Here is a 21202-nt window from a genome sequence, read left to right as displayed (position 1 = left end):
CTTGGGTTTATAGTGTTTCTTGTTCTCCCGTGTCTTTATATTGCTATATGCATCGATATATATGGTTTATAATTTCTGGTTTATCGTTAGGCTTTATATGTTCCCTTATATTTCAAAGTCTCTGCTTCTATCTTCTATAATCATTATCATTAACAGTTAATGCTCTCTTTTATTTGCTGCAATTTATACCCCAATTTTTATTTCGGAGTTTTGTCCTTTTGTTTCTTCTTCTTGCGATTAAGCACCACTTGTAATGGTCCAGAATTCACAGATATGAATTTCAGAATGAACATTGTTAATATTCTAAGAAGAAAATTGTGATGGCACGATCTTGACTTGTCAAATTACTAGAATACCTTGGAAAAGGCCGAATCATCAAGAAATATTTTCTTGATATTTTAGAGGTTAAATAGAATACAAGAGTCGTATAACATGACACATGATGATATTATGATCTGTGAATCATCACGTTCCATTTAGAAACTCAGCATGACTTACTGTAATATAATCACGTTGATCAAGTGTCATTATATTATACTAATTCATGCTTCAGTTCCCAACACTACTTCAAAATATTCCTATTTTAAACTTGAATGTTTCAGAATTTAGAAACTAAAATAGTTTCTTTTATGATGTAATACAGATAGTGCGAAGAGGTAAATGATTTCAAATAAGAAAAATTAAGAAAATATCTTCAGAAATATGGAGGATATTTATAATGAAAGATATGATGATATTTTAGAATTTCTAATATCAGAGGATGATGAAGAATATTGTCCGCAGGGGTTTAGAGTCAGGAGCAAGGTATTCGTTAATGACTTCAGCAGGTACTGAATCATTTGGATCCTTTGAAGTCAGGTTCAGTCTTTGTAATTTGTCCAAACCCTCCTTCCTACTTTGCTCAATCCGTTTTCCAGTTTCAAAACTTCTCTTTTTCTGCGCTTTGCCAGCACACTTCATCATTATCATTTAGATTTTACCGTTTAAAGTCGTTTTTAGTTTTTGCTGCTTCATCAGCATTTTTCCATTTTCGGAGAACCAATTCTTAGTTCGGAGTGTTTTTCAGAAACTTCACATTCAAATTAAGTCCAGAAGATAGACGTTATATATACACATATAACTGTTGGCGTAGACATGCTGCGAGATTTCAAAATACTGATTGCTAATTCCCAATGATTCGTATGGCAATTCTCATTACAAGATGCGAATGAGTAAATGATGGGGTTTCAATAAATAATTATAATGACTTTTTGGAGAGGCTAAAGTCAAACGGTAATGAAGTTGTTGGTACATCTGCTAATAATGTGGTGGAATGTAAAAGGTTCCCTGGTAATGATGGTGTATATCTCAAGGTTATAATAAGGTTAGTCTGACTGAAAAGTCGAAGTTGACTTGCTGGAGCTGTGACAAAACTGGCTACTTTGAATAGGAGTCGCAAAGTTATTTTTGCTAATAAATGCCAAAGAATCTGACGCGGATACGTTGTTTAAACTTTTACTTTGGTTTCTAGAGTTTTTTCGGGTACATAACTGTGGGTAACATGTGGTTGGATCATCATCTCGATTGCTCATCATTCGAAGTGTCTTCAGAAATTTTCGAAGGGTTTGAACACAGATTGTAATCGTTAACATACATTTGATGTTCTAACACAGTTTTGAAGTCAAAATATAGCTTGTGAAAGATGTAAGGATCTAAGAGTGATGATTTTGGTCATATCTCGAGTTGAATTTTGAGATTTCAAAATCAGAATATGTAATTAAATTTTGAATGAGTATGGTTGTTTTGATTTCTATAAAAGAATGTATATTGTTGTGAAAGTAGGGAGTATAATGAATAATTTGCTGAATCAGATTCGAAGAATGTAATATATTATTTGTGAATTTATATATCTCTCGGGTATTACCTACCCGTTAAAAAAAAAATTTCACAATTAATATTTTGTACAAAAAAATTTTATTACAGTCTTTATGAAAATATATATATGTATATTTTATTCAGATGTAACATAGATTTAATGAGTTAATGTTAAATTAAACTCATTTGATTTACGGTTGAAACTAGAATTTAATAATCCCTAAAGGCTTTAAAAAGTACATAACTTTTACGCAGTATTTCTTTAATGACATTGAAATTATGAATCAATACTTCGTTATTTGTTGATGTATGATGTTCGGTTCGTGGAATTCTTGTGAATTTCGCAAAGTACGAATGATGTTATCTGAAAAGTTCCGGGTACATCGATGATGAAAGTGTAAAATCAAATATATACTTGATTTATTATGAATTGGAATTTGTTGAATTGCGACAGAGATTGTAGTTAACGCTGGTTAAGTTGCGGCCGAAGGACGTACATTATTGCATATTTGTAATATGAATTAACCGAGTAGTTAAGATTCACACACAATAGTTTAGCACGGAAAGATTTATTTCAAAATATATATATATATATATATATATATATATATATATATATATATATATATATATATATATATATATATATATATATAATATACATATAATTTCTTGAGAGGGAATGAGTTAATTCTTCATAACTCGTTGATACAATATACACGTTATTGATTCGTAATGATGTCCACAGTGATTCTTGAACTGACGGAGTTTGTGATGTTATCGGTGTTGTTGATTCGAATGTTGACTGTACTGACGATGCTGGTAACTCTGATGGTACTGCTGATGCTGTTGGTAAAGCAAGTTTAGCTTGTTAATCACACACCATTTTTGTCAGGGTTTCTACTCTTCCTTCTATCATTTTTGGTTCGCTTAACTGATTTATGGTTAGGGCTAGATTAGATAATCTCTAAGACTTTAGAGATTACATAATCGCCGCAGAATGTTTCTCCAATGAAGTTATGAATTAATATTTCGTCAGTTATTGTTGTTGGTACTCCTTGGTATCTATGGTGCGTATGACGTTGATGCTCGTGGGACAGATTGTGAAGTTGAGGTTTACGACGCGGTTGTGGTTGGAGGTGGTAATGGTACTGTTGGTGTTGATGATGGTGGTACTGGTTATGCTGCTGATGCTGCTGCTGGTGTTTGTAATCTCTGCACCATATTCTCCAAAGCCACTACCCGAGCGCGGAGCTCGTTGACTTCTTCTATTACACCGGGGTGATTGTCGGTTCGGACGAGCGGATAAATAAAATCTAAAATTTGATGTAATATATAATCGTGACGAGATACTCTGGAAATGAGCGAGAACATGGTGTTTCGGACAGGTTCGCCGGTAAGTGCTTCAGGTTCTTCGTCAAGAGGGCAATGTGGTGGATGGAAGAGATCACCTTCTTCTTGTATCCAATGATTGAGGAGGCTACGAACCCATCCCCAATTCATCCAGAATAGGTGATGACTGATTGGTTGATCTATTCCGGTCACACTACTTTCGGAGCTTGAATGGGATTCCATTTCAGAATCTGAGTGACTTGAACTGATGACGAATTCCATTTCGTACGATTGGATAAAGGATTTATTATTTTTTTTTTTTGATATGAAATGATTTTGGCTAACGGATGGTATTCTAATTACATAGAATACATATATATATATATATATATATATATATATAGATCAAAAGATTTCGTAGATTACGGAGGACTTTGCGGGATATGTCAGGCAAAGTTTAAAGTAACAGATACGATAAGATATGATTTAGCAGATATGCTAAGATATGAATTTTTGTCTATACACTATTCATGCAATCAATGCAGCAAGACGTGTCTTAGACTAAAAATGATAAGCAGGTAATTTCCCGAGGATGATAAGTAGTTAATTTTTGACACAAAATGATAAGCAAAACTTTTGACATGCAGACACGGTCGAAGTCCAGACTCACTAATGCATCCTATCGAATTATCAGTTAGACACACTAATGCAGACCTGGTTCGCTAAGACCACCGCTCTGATACCAACTGAAAAGACCCGTTCATATACATTATAAACGATTCACAATAGTTGATTACATTGCGAGGTATTTGACCTCTATATGATACATTTTACAAACATTGCATTCGTTTTTAAAAGACAATCTTTCTTTACATCGAAAATTGACAGGCATGCATACCATTTCATAATATACACTATCCAACTATAAATTGATTTAATAATAATCTTTGATAAACTCAATGACTCGAATGTAACGTTCTTCAAAATATGCTATGAAAGACTCCAAGTAATATCTTTAAAATGAGCAAATGCACAGCGGAAGATTTCTTTAACACCTGAGAATAAACATGCTTTAAAGTGTCAACCAAAAGGTTGGTGAGTTCATTAGTTTATCATAATCATTTATTTCCATCATTTTAATAGACCACAAGAATTTCATTTCCAGTTCTCATAAATATACGTCCCATGCATAGAGACAAAAATAATCATTCATATGGTGAACACCTGGTAACCGACATTAACTAGATACATATAAGAATATCCCCTATCATTCCGGGATCCTCCTTCGGACATGATATAAATTTTGAAGTACTAAAGCATCCGGTACTTTGGATGGGGTTTGTTAGGCCCAATAGATCTATCTTTAGGATTCGCGTCAATTAGGGTGTCTGTTCCCTAATTCTTAGATTACCAGACTTTAATAAAAAGGGGCATATTCGATTTCGATAATTCAACCATAGAATGTAGTTTCAATTACTTGTGTCTATTTCGTCAAACATTTATAAAAGCGCATGTATTCTCAGTCCCAAAAATATAAAGGGTAAAAAGGCAAATGAAACTCACCATACTGTATTTCGTAGTAAAAATACATACAACGTCATTGAACAAGTGCAAGGTTGGCCTCGGATTCACGAACCTAAATTAATTATATATATTTATGTGTTGGTCAATATTTGTCTAACAAATTAGGTCAAGTCATAGTGTACCACAATCCTAATGCTCGAGACTAATATGCAAAAGTCAACAAAAGTAAATTTGACTCAAAATAATTTCCAAAAATCTATACATGATTAATATATAGTTTAAATATCGTTGTTTTATATTTTTAAATATTTTTAAAAGATTTATTAGAGTAAATAATATAATTTATTTATTAATAAATAAAATTTTATATTAAATTTATATAATAAAATATACTTATATATATATATTAAGTAATAAAATTTATAGGGTTCATTTAATATCATAAAGATAATATGATAGGTATTATTAAAGTAAGTTATTACACGTAGTAAAATATGTTTGTATCACATATTTATTTGATAAAATAATATCTATAATGATAGTAAGTAAAAGTTGTATTATTTTGTAATAATAATTATTATTATAAAAATATCAATATTTATAATTACTAAGATGACATTAGATAAAATGATAATTCTAATTATGATAACTTTAATATTTACGATAATTTTTAATATTATCTTTAAAATAATAATTCTATTTAAAATAATAATAATAATGATATTTTATAGTAACAATAACATTTCTATTAAAATGATAATTTTTGTTAAAATGATAGTTTTAATACTAACGATACTTTTAATAATAATAGTAATGATAAAAATAATAAGAACGATAATTTTATCTAAATCAATATCTTATAACATTTTAATTTCATCATGATACTCTTACCCATTATTTCCTAATCGTTTCGTTTAATAGCTTTTAATCGTCTTTTATATCGTGTTCATAATAATGATAATAATAGTAATCAAAATAATTAGGTGTTACAAATATTTATTTTAATTACACTAATATTAATAATGATAGTTACTATAACATTATTAACGATAATACTAATAATTATTTTAATGATAATATAGTAATAATAATAATAACAATAACAATAACCATTTTTAAATAATGATATATATATTAATAATGATAATAATAATAATAATAATAATAATAATAATAATACCAATAATAATAATAATAATAATTGGATAATAATAATAATACTAATTATAACTTTAACGATAATAACGATAGTAATAATAAAAAAAATAACAATTTTTAATGATAAATCCCTTTTATTGATAAAGATAATAATAATGATAATAATAAGATAAAACTAGAACGACGATAAAAACGACGATAATAATAATCATTTTTAATAAAAATATCGAAAATTCAATTGATTATAACTTCTAATCCGTTCATCGAAACCATTCGATATCTAAAAGAAAAGTTCTTAAGTTTTTGCTAGCTTTCCAAGGACATGCATATCTTATACCTTATCTCAACCGCAAGTGTAACTAATTCAACATTCAACCTAACCTGTCTAAGGGCAATATCAAAAGTACAAGCATGCATAATCCTAAATACTCGAGCACTACTCAGGGATACACTATTAGTATGTAAAAGTTAAATTATGAGTACTCACGTATCAATATTGAGATTCAATATTGCAGGAAATGTACGTAGACACAACGGAAATGATAAACACTATATTGACCTCATGAGCATACCCATGAACCATACTCAATCACCTCCATAGCTATAACCCATAATTTCCTTAATCCTATCCCACTCGAAAAACAATTTCGAAATCACTCGGACAGCACTCCGTCGTAATATTTTATGTATACTAATAATATCTTGAAATAATACGGAGTAAATATATATATGTAAATCGATTGAGAGAGTTTAGAGAAAAATATTTTCAAGTTTCTATGAAATAATGAAACCTATTGAATTCTATTTATAATAGATTTTTGAATTATTAAAGTGAATTATTAAAGTATGAATTATTAAAGTGAATTATTAAAGTATGAATTATTAAAGTGAATTATTAAAGTATGAATTATTAAAGTGAATTATTAAAGTATGAATTATTAAAGTGAATTATTAAAGTATGAATTATTAAAGTGAATTATTAAAGTATGAATTATTAAAGTGAATTATTGAAGTTAAAGTAAAGTAAAAATAAAGTAAAGGTAAAGTTTAAGTATAGTAAAAGTATAAAACTATGTACGTATAATACGCATATAAATATATATAATATTAATTTAAATCGTTATATATATAAAATAAAATATAAATATCGTTATCTTTATCATACTAGTTAAGTAATGAGTTGTCAAAAGTGGTTCTAGATATTTATAAAAGTTATATAAGTTTTAATAATAAAGTTCTTTTTAAACTGAAAACGTTTTTGTACGTTTGAAACTAAATAGATCAATCGAGTCTTTATGAGATTCAATCTTCCACTATCCTTTGTCTAGTTCTCAATGATTGACAATTTGTTCTTATTTATAAATCACTTTACCATTTTCAGAATATTGTTAAAATGGAAAGATTTCTCAAATCAACGTGGGCCTTTCAACAGAGACTTGTAATCATAATTCAATATATCTGATAATTCAATCATTTGATCTTATCTTCTAATTCCATTGATAAACATTTTGAAACAGATACAATCATATAAAGTATTTAATCTAATATTTTGTTTACATTTCAAGTTATAATATATATACACATATACATATATAATCATATTCGTTTAATGGTTCGTGAATCGTTGGAACTTGGTCGAGGTTGAATGAATGTATGAACATAGTTTAAAATTCTTGAAATTTAACTTAACAAATATTGCTTATCGTGTCGGAAACATATAAAGATTAAAGTTTAGATTTGGTTGGAAATTTCCGGGTTGTCACACTTAACGGGTAGGTACTACCCGAATTTAAACTTATAAAACGCTAATATGAAGAAAAAGCTTTTATAAATGAGTTCATATTATGCTACGAAATACTATTAACTACTCTTAATATTCTGTATGATTAACTTGTTCCATTTGACTATTTTGAAGGAAATGGCACCGACTACTCGACACACCGTGAATATGAATGAAGAGGAATTCCGTACTTTTCTAGCTCCAAACATAGCCGCAGTACAGGCTGCGCTACATACCAACAATAACCTTGGATCTAGCAGTACAGGAAATCGTGTAGGATGCACCTACAAAGAATTCACTGCCTGCAAAACTTTGGAATTTGATGGAACCGAAGGACCGATCGGATTGAAACGGTGGACCGAGAAGGTCGAATCGGTGTTTGCCATAAGTAAGTGTACTGAAGAGGACAAAGTGAAGTACGCTACGCATACCTTCACAGGTTCTACGTTAACATGGTGGAATACCTATCTAGAGCAAGTGGGACAAGACGATGCGTACGCACTACCGTGGTCAGCATTCAAGCACTTGATGAACGAGAAGTACCATCCCAGAACCGAGGTCAATAAGCTCAAGACAGAACTTAGAGGGTTACGAACCCAAGGATTTGATATTACCACGTACGAAAGACGATTCACAGAATTGTGCCTATTGTGTCCGGGAGCATTCGAAGATGAGGAAGAGTAGATTGACGCGTTTGTGAAAGGATTACCGGAAAGAATCCAAGAAGATATAAGTTCACACGAGCCCGCCTCCATACAACAGGCATGTAGAATGGCTCACAAACTAGTGAATCAGATTGAAGAAAGAATTAAAGAACAGACTGCTGAAGAGGCCAATGTGAAGCAAGTCAAAAGAAAGTGGGAGGAAAACGGTGATAAGAATCACCAATACAACAACAACAGCAATTACAACAATAATCGCAACAACTATCCCAACAATCGCAACATCAATCGCAACTACAACAAACGGCCCAACAACAACAACAACAACAACAACAATAACAACAACAGCAACTACAACAATCATCCCAATAACAATAATAATCGCAACAACAACAACAATCAGAAGCAGCTATGCCAAAGGTGTGAAAAGTATCACTCGGGGTTCTGCACTAAATTTTGTAATAAGTGTAAAAGAAATGGTCATAGCGCGGCGAAGTGTGAGGTCTACGGACCAGGGGTTAACAGAACGAAAGGAACAAATGGTGTCGGAACGAGTAATGGTGGAGCAAGTTATGCCAATGTAGTTTGTTATAAATGTGGAAAAGCGGGCCACATTATTAGAAATTGCCCGAACCAGGAGAACACGAATGGACAAGGCCGCGGAAGAGTTTTCAATATTAATGTGGCAGAGGCACAGGAAGACCCGGAGCTTGTTACGGGTACGTTTCTTATTGACAATAAATCTGCTTACGTTTTATTTGATTCGGGTGTGGATAGAAGCTATATGAGTAGAGATTTTTGTGCTAAATTAAGTTGTCCATTGACGCCGTTGGATAGTAAATTTTTACTCGAATTAGCAAACGGTAAATTAATTTCAGCAGATAATATATGCCGGAATCGAGAAATTAAACTGGGTAGCGAAATATTTAAGATTGATTTGATACCAGTAGAGTTAGGGAGTTTTGATGTAATAGTTGGCATGGACTGGCTGAAGAAGGTGAAAGCAGAGATCGTATGTTATAAAAATGCAATTCGCATTGTACGAGAAGAAGGAGAACCCTTAATGGTGTACGGAGAAAAGGGCAACATGAAGCTACATCTTATTAGTAATTTGAAGGCACAAAAACTAATAAGAAAAGGTTGCTATGCTATTCTAGCACATGTCGAGAAAGTACAAACTGAAGAAAAGAGCATCAATGATGTTCCCGTTGTAAAAGAATTTCCCGATGTATTTCCGAACGAATTACCGGGACTACCTCCACATCGATCTGTTGAATTTCAAATAGATCTTGTACCAGGAGCTGCACCAATAGCTCGTGCTCCTTATAGACTCGCACCCAGCGAGATGAAAGAACTGCAAAGCCAACTGCAAGAACTATTAGAACGTGGTTTCATTCGACCAAGCACATCACCATGGGGAGCTCCTGTTTTGTTTGTCAAGAAGAAGGATGGTACATTTAGGTTGTGTATTGACTACAGAGAGTTGAACAAACTTACCATCAAAAACCGTTATCCAATGCCGAGAATTGACGACTTATTTGATCAACTACAATGTAGTGACCCGAACTTTTCCATGTTTATATATATTAATTGAGATTGATATTTACATGATTAAATGTTTCCAACATGTTAAGCAATCAAACTTGTTAAGACTTGATTAATTGAAATATGTTTCATATAGACAATTGACCACCCAAGTTGATCGGTGATTCACGAACGTTAAAACTTGTAAAAACTATATGATGACATATATATGGATATATATATATATATATATATATATATAGTTAACATGATACTATGATAAGAAAACATATCATAAAGTATATTAACAATGAACTACATATGTAAAAACAAGACTACTAACTTAATGATTTTTAAACGAGACATATATGTAACGATTATCGTTGTAAAGACATTTAATGTATATATATCATATTAAGAGATATTCATACATGATAATATCATGATAATATAATAATTTAAAATCTCATTTGATATTATAAACATTGAGTTAACAACATTTAACAAGATCGTTAACCTAAAGGTTTCAAAACAACACTTACATGTAACGACTAACGATGACTTAACGACTCAGTTAAAATGTATATACATGTAGTGTTTTAATATGTATTTATACACTTTTGAAAGACTTCAATACACTTATCAAAATACTTCTACTTAACAAAAATGCTTACAATTACATCCTCGTTCAGTTTCATCAACAATTCTACTCGTATGCACCCGTATTCGTACTCGTACAATACACAGCTTTTAGATGTATGTACTATTGGTATATACACTCCAATGATCAGCTCTTAGCAGCCCATGTGAGTCACCTAACACATGTGGGAACCATCATTTGGCAACTAGCATGAAATATCTCATAAAATTACAAAAATATGAGTAATCATTCATGACTTATTTACATGAAAACAAAATTACATATCCTTTATATCTAATCCATACACCAACGACCAAAAACACCTACAAACACTTTCATTCTTCAATTTTCTTCATCTAATTGATCTCTCTCAAGTTCTATCTTCAAGTTCTAAGTGTTCTTCATAAATTCCAAAAGTTCTAGTTTCATAAAATCAAGAATACTTTCAAGTTTGCTAGCTCACTTCCAATCTTGTAAGGTGATCATCCAACCTCAAGAAATCTTTGTTTCTTACAGTAGGTTATCATTCTAATACAAGGTAATAATCATATTCAAACTTTGGTTCAATTTCTATAACTATAACAATCTTATTTCAAGTGATGATCTTACTTGAACTTGTTTTCGTGTCATGATTCTGCTTCAAGAACTTCGAGCCATCCAAGGATCCATTGAAGCTAGATCCATTTTTCTCTTTTCCAGTAGGTTTATCCAAGGAAATTAAGGTAGTAATGATGTTCATAACATCATTCGATTCATACATATAAAGCTATCTTATTCGAAGGTTTAAACTTGTAATCACTAGAACATAGTTTAGTTAATTCTAAACTTGTTCGCAAACAAAAGTTAATCCTTCTAACTTGACTTTTAAAATCAACTAAACACATGTTCTATATCTATATGATATGCTAACTTAATGATTTAAAACCTGGAAACACGAAAAACACCGTAAAACCGGATTTACGCCGTCGTAGTAACACCGCGGGCTGTTTTGGGTTAGTTAATTAAAAACTATGATAAACTTTGATTTAAAAGTTGTTATTCTGAGAAAATGATTTTTATTATGAACATGAAACTATATCCAAAAATTATGGTTAAACTCAAAGTGGAAGTATGTTTTCTAAAATGGTCATCTAGACGTCGTTCTTTCGACTGAAATGACTACCTTTACAAAAACGACTTGTAACTTATTTTTCCAACTATAAACCTATACTTTTTCTGTTTAGATTCATAAAATAGAGTTCAATATGAAATCATAGCAATTTGATTCACTCAAAACGGATTTAAAATGAAGAAGTTATGGGTAAAACAAGATTGGATAATTTTTCTCATTTTAGCTACGTGAAAATTGGTAACAAATCTATTCCAACCATAACTTAATCAACTTGTATTGTATATTATGTAATCTTGAGATACTATAGACACGTATACAATGTTTCGACCTATCATGTCGACACATCTATATATATTTCGGAACAACCATAGACACTCTATATGTGAATGTTGGAGTTAGCTATACAGGGTTGAGGTTGATTCCAAAATATATATAGTTTGAGTTGTGATCAATACTGAGATACGTATACACTGGGTCGTGGATTGATTCAAGATAATATTTATCGATTTATTTCTGTACATCTAACTGTGGACAACTAGTTATAGGTTACTAACGAGGACAGCTGACTTAATAAACTTAAAACATCAAAATATATTAAAAGTGTTGTAAATATATTTTGAACATACTTTAATATATATGTATATATTGTTATAGGTTCGTGAATCAACAGTGGCCAAGTCTTACTGCCCGACGAAGTAAAAATCTGTGAAAGTGAGTTATAGTCCCACTTTTAAAATCTAATATTTTTGGGATGAGAATACATGCAGGTTTTATAAATGATTTACAAAATAGACACAAGTACGTGAAACTACATTCTATGGTTGAATTATCGAAATCGAATATGCCCCTTTTTATTAAGTCTGGTAATCTAAGAATTAGGGAACAGACACCCTAATTGACGCGAATCCTAAAGATAGATCTATTGGGCCTAACAAACCCCATCCAAAGTACCGGATGCTTTAGTACTTCGAAATTTATATCATATCCGAAGGGTGTCCCGGAATGATGGGGATATTCTTATATATGCATCTTGTTATTGTCGGTTACCAGGTGTTCACCATATGAATGATTTTTATCTCTATGTATGGGATGTGTATTGAAATATGAAATCTTGTGGTCTATTGTTACGATTTGATATATATAGGTTAAACCTATAACTCACCAACATTTTTTGTTGACGTTTAAAGCATGTTTATTCTCAGGTGAATATTAAGAGCTTCCGCTGTTGCATGCTAAAATAAGGACAAGATTTGGAGTCCATGTTTGTATGATATTGTGTAAAAACTGCATTCAAGAAACTGATTTCGATGTAACATATTTGTATTGTAAACCATTATGTAATGGTCGTGTGTAAACAGGATATTTTAGATTATCATTATTTGATAATCTACGTAAAGCTTTTTAAACCTTTATTTATGAAATAAAGGTTATGGTTTGTTTTAAAAATGAATGCAGTCTTTGAAAAACGTCTCATATAGAGGTCAAAACCTCGCAACGAAATCAATTAATATGGAACGTTTTTAATCAATAAGAACGGGACATTTCAGTTGGTATCCGAGCGTTGGTCTTAGAGAACCAGAAAATTTGCATTAGTGTGTCTTATCGAGTTTGTTAGGATGCATTAGTGAGTCTGGACTTCGACCGTGTTTTCTTTAAAAATGATTGCTTAACATTTTTGTTGGAAACTATATATTTTTAACATATGAATATTATGTGATATATTAATCTCTTAACGTATTTGATATTATGTGATAGATGTCTACCTCTAGAACAAGTCCCATTGACTCACCTAATAATAATGAAGAGTCAAATGTAAATTGGAATGATTTGTGGACTGATTCACAAGTTCCCGAAGAGGAACCGGAAGAAGAGTCGGAACCGGAAGAAGAATCGGAACCGGAAGAAGAATCGGAACCGGATGAAGAAATAGAACCGGTGGGGGAAATAATAAAACGGTTAAGTAAAAGAAAATCCTCAACCAACCGACCAAAGTTAATTATGGTCAATGGTGTTTCCGCCAAGGAAGCAAAATATTGGGAGGATTACCAATTCTCCGATGAATCGGATTCCGACGAGAATTCCGATGATGTTATAGAAATTACCCCAACTGAATTTAAAAAGGCAAAAGAAAATAATAAGGGAAAGGGCATAAAAATAGAGAAATCTAATTCCAACCCCGATGAACTTTATATGTATCGTCAACCCCCGAAGTCCTTAAGTTGTAACAATGACCCGGGAACCTCTAAACCACCAGGTTTTTCTAAACCAATGTGGACAACGACGGCTCGTATTAGGGGAACATCATATATCCCTAGAAACTTGGCAAAACGAACCAAAACCGAAGAAGAAGAAACGAGCGAGTCGGAATAAGATAGTTGTATTCGTGTGGTGTAATATATGTAATATAGTGTTCTTATGCTTTATGATATATGTAAAAATTGCTTGTATTAATAAGTATTTTTTTATGAAACTAACTCTTGTCTATTTTACAGTTTAAAAACACAAAATGGATAGACAACCCAATATTTTAAGAGACCTACCCGGAGACATGATTGATGAAATCTTGTCTAGAGTCGGCCAGAATTCTTCGGCACAACTATTTAAGGCGAGATCAGTTTGTAAGACATTCGAAGAACGTTCCAAGAATGTCTTGGTTTATAAGAGACTTTCGTTTGAAAGATGGGGGATATCACATTGGGAAACCCATAAGTTACGATGTGTTTACTTTGACGCATATATTGCGGGGAACCCAAATGCTATTTTACGCAACGGGTTAAGAAATTATTTTGACTCAATATATCCGAATATTGGACTTCGTGATTTAGAAAAAGCGGCTAACATGCAACATAAAGAAGCATGTTATGCTTACGGATTAGTAATGTTCGCTTCTCACCAAAGTGAGAACAAGAACATCGGGCTACAACTATTAAACAAAACGTTTCCACAAGTGACGGAGTCGGTAATTGGGGTAAGAAATGAGGTTTTTAGATTATTACGGGACTGTTGGACATTACGTAACCCTCGTCCCTTTGATGACGTTACAACACGCTGTCTTATCAACGGCCATAACGGTTATGTTGCACAAGACCAAGGATGGGAAGTAGTCCTAGTAAAACCAGAATGCATGACTTGTTTCTGGACGTATGAATTACGTGTCTTTATTGCCTTTGCCGAACGACTTGTGTACTAGCTAGAATTGTCTTCACAACTATCTTGTATCAAAGTTATTGTGTGCTATATTTCATGCTTTATGTAAAATAAGCGGTATTGTAAGTTTGTAAAATATTGTATAAAAGTTTGAACGCGAAATATTATTACAATCAGTTTTTCATATAGAATTGTAGTAGTTGAATTGTATATTAGCTACTAAGTATGAACTTAACGGGTAGGTACTACCCGAATTTAAACTTATAAAACGCTAATATGAAGAAAAAGCTTTTATAAATGAGTTCATATTATGCTACGAAATACTATTAACTACTCTTAATATTCTGTATGATTAACTTGTTCCATTTAACTATTTTGAAGGAAATGGCACCGACTACTCGACACACCGTGAATATGAATGAAGAGGAATTCCGTACTTTTCTAGCTTCAAACATAGCCGCAGTACAGGCTGCGCTACATACCAACAATAACCTTGGATCTAGCAGTACAGGAAATCGTGTAGGATGCACCTACAAAGAATTCACTGCCTGCAAACCTTTGGAATTTGATGGAACCGAAGGACCAATCGGATTGAAACGGTGGACCGAGAAGGTTGAATCGGTGTTTGCCATAAGTAAGTGTACTGAAGAGGAAAAAGTGAAGTACGCTACGCATACCTTCACAGGTTCTGCGTTAACATGGTGGAATACCTATCTAGAGCAAGTGGGACAAGATGATGCGTACGCACTACCGTGGTCAGCATTCAAGCACTTGATGAACGAGAAGTACCATCCCAGAACCGAGGTCAATAAGCTCAAGACAGAACTTAGAGGGTTACGAACCCAAGGATTTGATATTACCACGTACGAAAGACGATTCACAGAATTGTGCCTATTGTGTCCGGGAGCATTCGAAGATGAGGAAGAGAAGATCGACGCGTTTGTGAAAGGATTACCGGAAAGAATCCAAGAAGATATAAGTTCACACGAGCCCGCCTCCATACAACAGGCATGTAGAATGGCTCACAAACTAGTGAACCAGATTGAAGAAAGAATTAAAGAACAGACTGCTGAAGAGGCCAATGTGAAGCAAGTCAAAAGAAAGTGGGAGGAAAACGGTGATAAGAATCACCAATACAACAACAACAGCAATTATAACAATAATCGCAACAACTATCCTAACAATCGCAACATCAATCGCAACTACAACAAACGGCCCAACAACAACAACAACAACAACAACAACCACAACAATCATCTTAACAACAATAATAACCGCAACAACAACAACAATCAGAAGCAGCTATGCCAAAGGTGTGAAAAGTATCACTCGGGGTTCTGCACCAAATTTTGCAACAAGTGTAAAAGAAATGGTCATAGCGCGGCGAAGTGTGATGTCTACGGACCAGGGGTTAACAGAACGAAAGGAACAAATGGTGTCGGAACGAGTAATGGCGGAGCAAGTAGTGTCGGAGCAAGTTATGCCAATGTAGTTTGTTATAAATGTGGAAAACCGGGCCACATTATTAGAAATTGCCCGAACCAGGAGAACACGAATGGACAAGGCCGCGGAAGAGTTTTCAATATTAATGCGGTAGAGGCACAGGAAGACCCGGAGCTTGTTACGGGTACGTTTCTTATTGACAATAAATCTGCTTACGTTTTATTTGATTCGGGTGCGGATAGAAGCTATATGAGTAGAGATTTTTGTGCTAAATTAAGTTGTCCATTGACGCCTTTGGATAGTAAATTTTTACTCGAATTAGCAAATGGTAAATTAATTTCAGCAGATAATATATGTCGAAATCGAGAAATTAAACTGGTTAGCGAAACATTTAAGATTGATTTGATACCAGTAGAGTTAGGGAGTTTTGATGTGATAATCGGTATGGACTGGTTGAAAGAAGTGAAAGCGGAGATCGTTTGTTACAAAAATGCAATTCGCATTATACGAGAAAAAGGAAAACCCTTAATGGTGTACGGAGAAAAGGGCAACACGAAGCTACATCTTATTAGTAATTTGAAGGCACAAAAACTAATAAGAAAAGGTTGCTATGCTGTTCTAGCACACGTCGAGAAAGTACAAACTGAGGAAAAGAGCATCAATGATGTTCCCATTGCAAAAGAATTTCCCGATGTATTTCCAAAAGAATTACCGGGATTACCCCCACATCGATCCGTTGAATTTCAAATAGATCTTGTACCAGGAGCTGCACCAATAGCTCGTGCTCCTTACAGACTCGCACCCAGCGAGATGAAGGAACTGCAAAGCCAATTACAAGAACTTTTAGAGCGTGGTTTCATTCGACCAAGCACATCACCGTGGGGAGCTCCTGTTTTGTTTGTCAAGAAGAAAGATGGTACATTCAGGTTGTGTATCGACTACCGAGAGTTGAACAAACTTACCATCAAGAACCGCTACCCACTACCGAGAATCGACGACTTATTTGATCAACTACAAGGCTCGTCTGTTTATTCAAAGATTGACTTACGTTCCGGGTATCATCAAATGCGGGTGAAAGAAGATGATATTCCAAAAACTGCTTTTAGGATGCGTTATGGTCATTACGATTTTATGGTTATGCCGTTTGGATTGACTAACGCACCAGCTGTGTTCATGAACCTTATGAACCGAGTGTGTGGGCCATATCTTGACAAGTTTGTCATTGTTTTCATCGATGACATACTTATTTACTCAAAGAATGATCAAGAGCACGAAGAACATTTGAGAAAAGTGCTAGAAGTATTGAGGAAAGAAAAACTGTACGCTAAGTTTTCAAAGTGTGCATTTTGGTTGGAAGAAGTTCAATTCCTCGGTCACATAGTGAACAAAGAAGGTATCCAGGTGGACCCGGCAAAGATCGAAACCGATGAAAAGTGAGAAACCCCAAAAACTCCGAAGCATATACGTCAATTTTTAGGATTGGCTGGTTACTACAGAAGATTCATCCAAGATTTCTCCAAAATAGCAAAACCCTTGACTGCATTAACGCATAAAGGGAAGAAATTTGAATGGAAGGATGAACAAGAGAAGGCGTTTCAATTATTGAAGAAAAAGCTAACTACGACACCTATATTGTCATTGCCTGAAGGGAATGATGATTTTGTGATTTATTGTGACGCATCAAAGCAAGGTCTCGGTTGTGTATTAATGCAACGGACGAAGGTGATTGCTTATGCGTCTAGACAATTGAAGATTCACAAGCAAAATTATACAACGCATGATTTGGAATTAGGCGCGGTTGTTTTTGCATTAAAGACTTGGAGGCACTACTTATATGGGGTCAAAAGTATTATATATACCGACCACAAAAGTCTTCAACACATATTTAATCAGAAACAACTGAATATGAGGCAGCGTAGGGGGATTGAATTGTTGAATGATTACGACTTTGAGATTCATTACCACCTGGGGAAGGCAAATGTGGTAGCTGACGCCTTGAGCAGAAAGGACAGAGAACCCATTCGAGTAAAATCTATGAATATAATGATTCACACTAACCTTACTACTCAAATAAAGGAGGCGCAACAAGGAGTTTTAAAAGAGGGAAATTTAAAGGATGAAATACCCAAAGGATTAGAGAAGCATCTTAATATTCGGGAAGACGGAACCCGGTATAGGGCTGAAAGAATTTGGGTACCAAAATTTGGAGATATGAGAGAAATGGTACTTAGAGAAGCTCATAAAACCAGATACTCAATACATCCTGGAATGGGGAAGATGTACAAGGATCTTAAGAAACATTTTTGGTGGCCAGGTATGAAAGCCGATATTGCTAAATATGTAGGAGAATGTTTGACGTGTTCTAAGGTCAAAGCTGAACATCAGAAACCATCAGGTCTACTACAACAACCTGAAATCCCGGAATGGAAATGGGAAAACATTACCATGGATTTCATTACTAAATTGCCAAGGACTGCAAGTGGTTATGATACTATTTGGGTAATAGTTGATCATCTCACCAAGTCAGCACACTTCCTGTCAATAAGAGAAGATGACAAGATGGAGAAGTTAGCACGACTGTATTTGAAGGAAGTCGTCTCCAGACATGGAATACCAATCTCTATTATCTCTGATAGGGATGGCAGATTTATTTCAAGATTCTGGCAGACATTATAGCAAGCATTGGGAACTCGTCTAGACATGAGTACTGCCTATCATCCACAAACTGATGGGCAGAGCGAAAGGACGATACAAACGCTTGAAGACATGCTACGAGCTTGTGTTATTGATTTCGGAAACAGTTGGGATCGACATCTACCGTTAGCAGAATTTTCCTACAACAACAGCTACCATTCAAGCATTGAGATGGCTCCGTTTGAAGCACTTTATGGTAGAAAGTGCAGGTCTCCGATTTGTTGGAGTGAAGTGGGGGATAGATAGATTACAGGTCCGGAGATAATACAAGAAACTACCGAGAAAATCATCCAAATTCAACAAAGATTGAAAACCGCCCAGAGTCGACAAAAGAGCTACGCAGACAGTAAAAGAAAAGATAAAGAGTTTGAAATCGGAAAAATGGTCATGCTTAAGGTTTCACCTTGGAAAGGCGTTGTTCGATTTGGTAAACGGGGGAAACTAAATCCAAGGTACATTGGACCATTCAAGATTATAGATCGTGTCGGACCATTAGCTTACCAACTGGAGCTACCTCAACAACTCGCGGCTATACATAACACTTTCCACGTCTCAAATTTGAAGAAATGTTTTGCTAAAGAAGATCTCACTATTCCGTTGGACGAAATCCAAATCAATAAAAAACTTCAATTCATTGAAGAACCCGTCGAAATAATGGACCGTGAGGTTAAGAGACTTAAACAAAACAAGATACTGATTGTTAAGGTTCGATGGAATGCTCGTAGAGGACCCGAGTTCACCTGGGAGCGTGAAGATCAGATGAAGAAGAAATACCCTAATTAATTCCCAGAAGATACGTCAACACCTCCAACTGCTTAAAATTTCGGGACGAAATCTATTTAACGGGTAGGTACTGTAGTGACCCGAACTTTTTCATGTTTATATATATATTAAATGAAATTGTTATTTACGTGATTAAATGTTTCCAACATGTTAAGCAATCAAACTTGTTAAGACTTGATTAATTGAAATATGTTTCATATAGACAATTGACCACCCAAGTTGACCGGTGATTCACGAACGTTAAAACTTGTAAAAACTATATGATGACATATATATGGATATATATATAGTTAACATGATACTATGATAAGTAAACATATCATTAAGTATATTAACAATGAACTACATATGTAAAAACAAGACTACTAACTTAATGATTTTTAAACGAGACATATATGTAACGATTATCGTTGTAAAGACATTTAATGTATATATATCATATTAAGAGATATTCATACATGATAATATCATGATAATATAATAATTTAAAATCTCATTTGATATTATAAACATTGGGTTAACAACATTTAACAAGATCGTTAACCTAAAGGTTTCAAAACAACACTTACATGTAACGACTAACGATGACTTAACGACTCAGTTAAAATGTATATACATGTAGTGTTTTAATATGTATTTATACACTTTTGAAAGACTTCAATACACTTATCAAAATACTTCTACTTAACAAAAATGCTTACAATTACATCCTCGTTCAGTTTCATCAACAATTCTACTCGTATGCACCCGTATTCGTACTCGTACAATACACAGCTTTTAGATGTATGTACTATTGGTATATACACTCCAATGATCAGCTCTTAGCAGCCCATGTGAGTCACCTAAAACATGTGGGAACCATCATTTGGCAACTAGCATGAAATATCTCATAAAATTACAAAAATATGAGTAATCATTCATGACTTATTTACATGAAAACAAAATTACATATCCTTTATATCTAATCCATACACCAACGACCAAAAACACCTACAAACACTTTCATTCTTCAATTTTCTTCATCTAATTGATCTCTCTTAAGTTCTATCTTCAAGTTCTAAGTGTTCTTCATAAATTCCAAAAGTTCTAGTTTCATAAAATCAAGAATACTTCCAAGATTGCAAATTTACTTCCAAGTTTTCTAAATCCATTCCAAGTAATCATCCAAGATCAAGAAACCTTTGTTACTTATAGTAGGTTATCTTTCTAATACAAGGTAATAATCATATTCAAACTTTAATTCAATTTCTATAACTATAACAATCTTATTTCGAGTGGAAATCTTACTTGAAATTGTTTTCGTGTCATGATTCTGCTTCAATAACTTTCAAGTCATCCAAGGATCCTTTGAAGCTAGATCTATTTTTCTCATTTCCAGTAGGTTTATCCAAGGAACTTGAGGTAGTAATGATGTTCATAACATCATTCGATTCATACATATAAAGCTATCTTATTCGAAGGTTTAAACTTGTAATCACTAGAACATAGTTTAGTTAATTCTAAACTTGTTCGCAAATAAAAGTTAATCCTTCTAACTTGACTTTTAAAAT

The sequence above is a fragment of the Rutidosis leptorrhynchoides genome, chromosome 3 (genome assembly GCF_046630445.1).
Source record: "Rutidosis leptorrhynchoides isolate AG116_Rl617_1_P2 chromosome 3, CSIRO_AGI_Rlap_v1, whole genome shotgun sequence".
Lineage (NCBI taxonomy): Eukaryota > Viridiplantae > Streptophyta > Magnoliopsida > Asterales > Asteraceae > Rutidosis > Rutidosis leptorrhynchoides.
Note: the sequence above shows the minus strand (reverse complement) of the source record.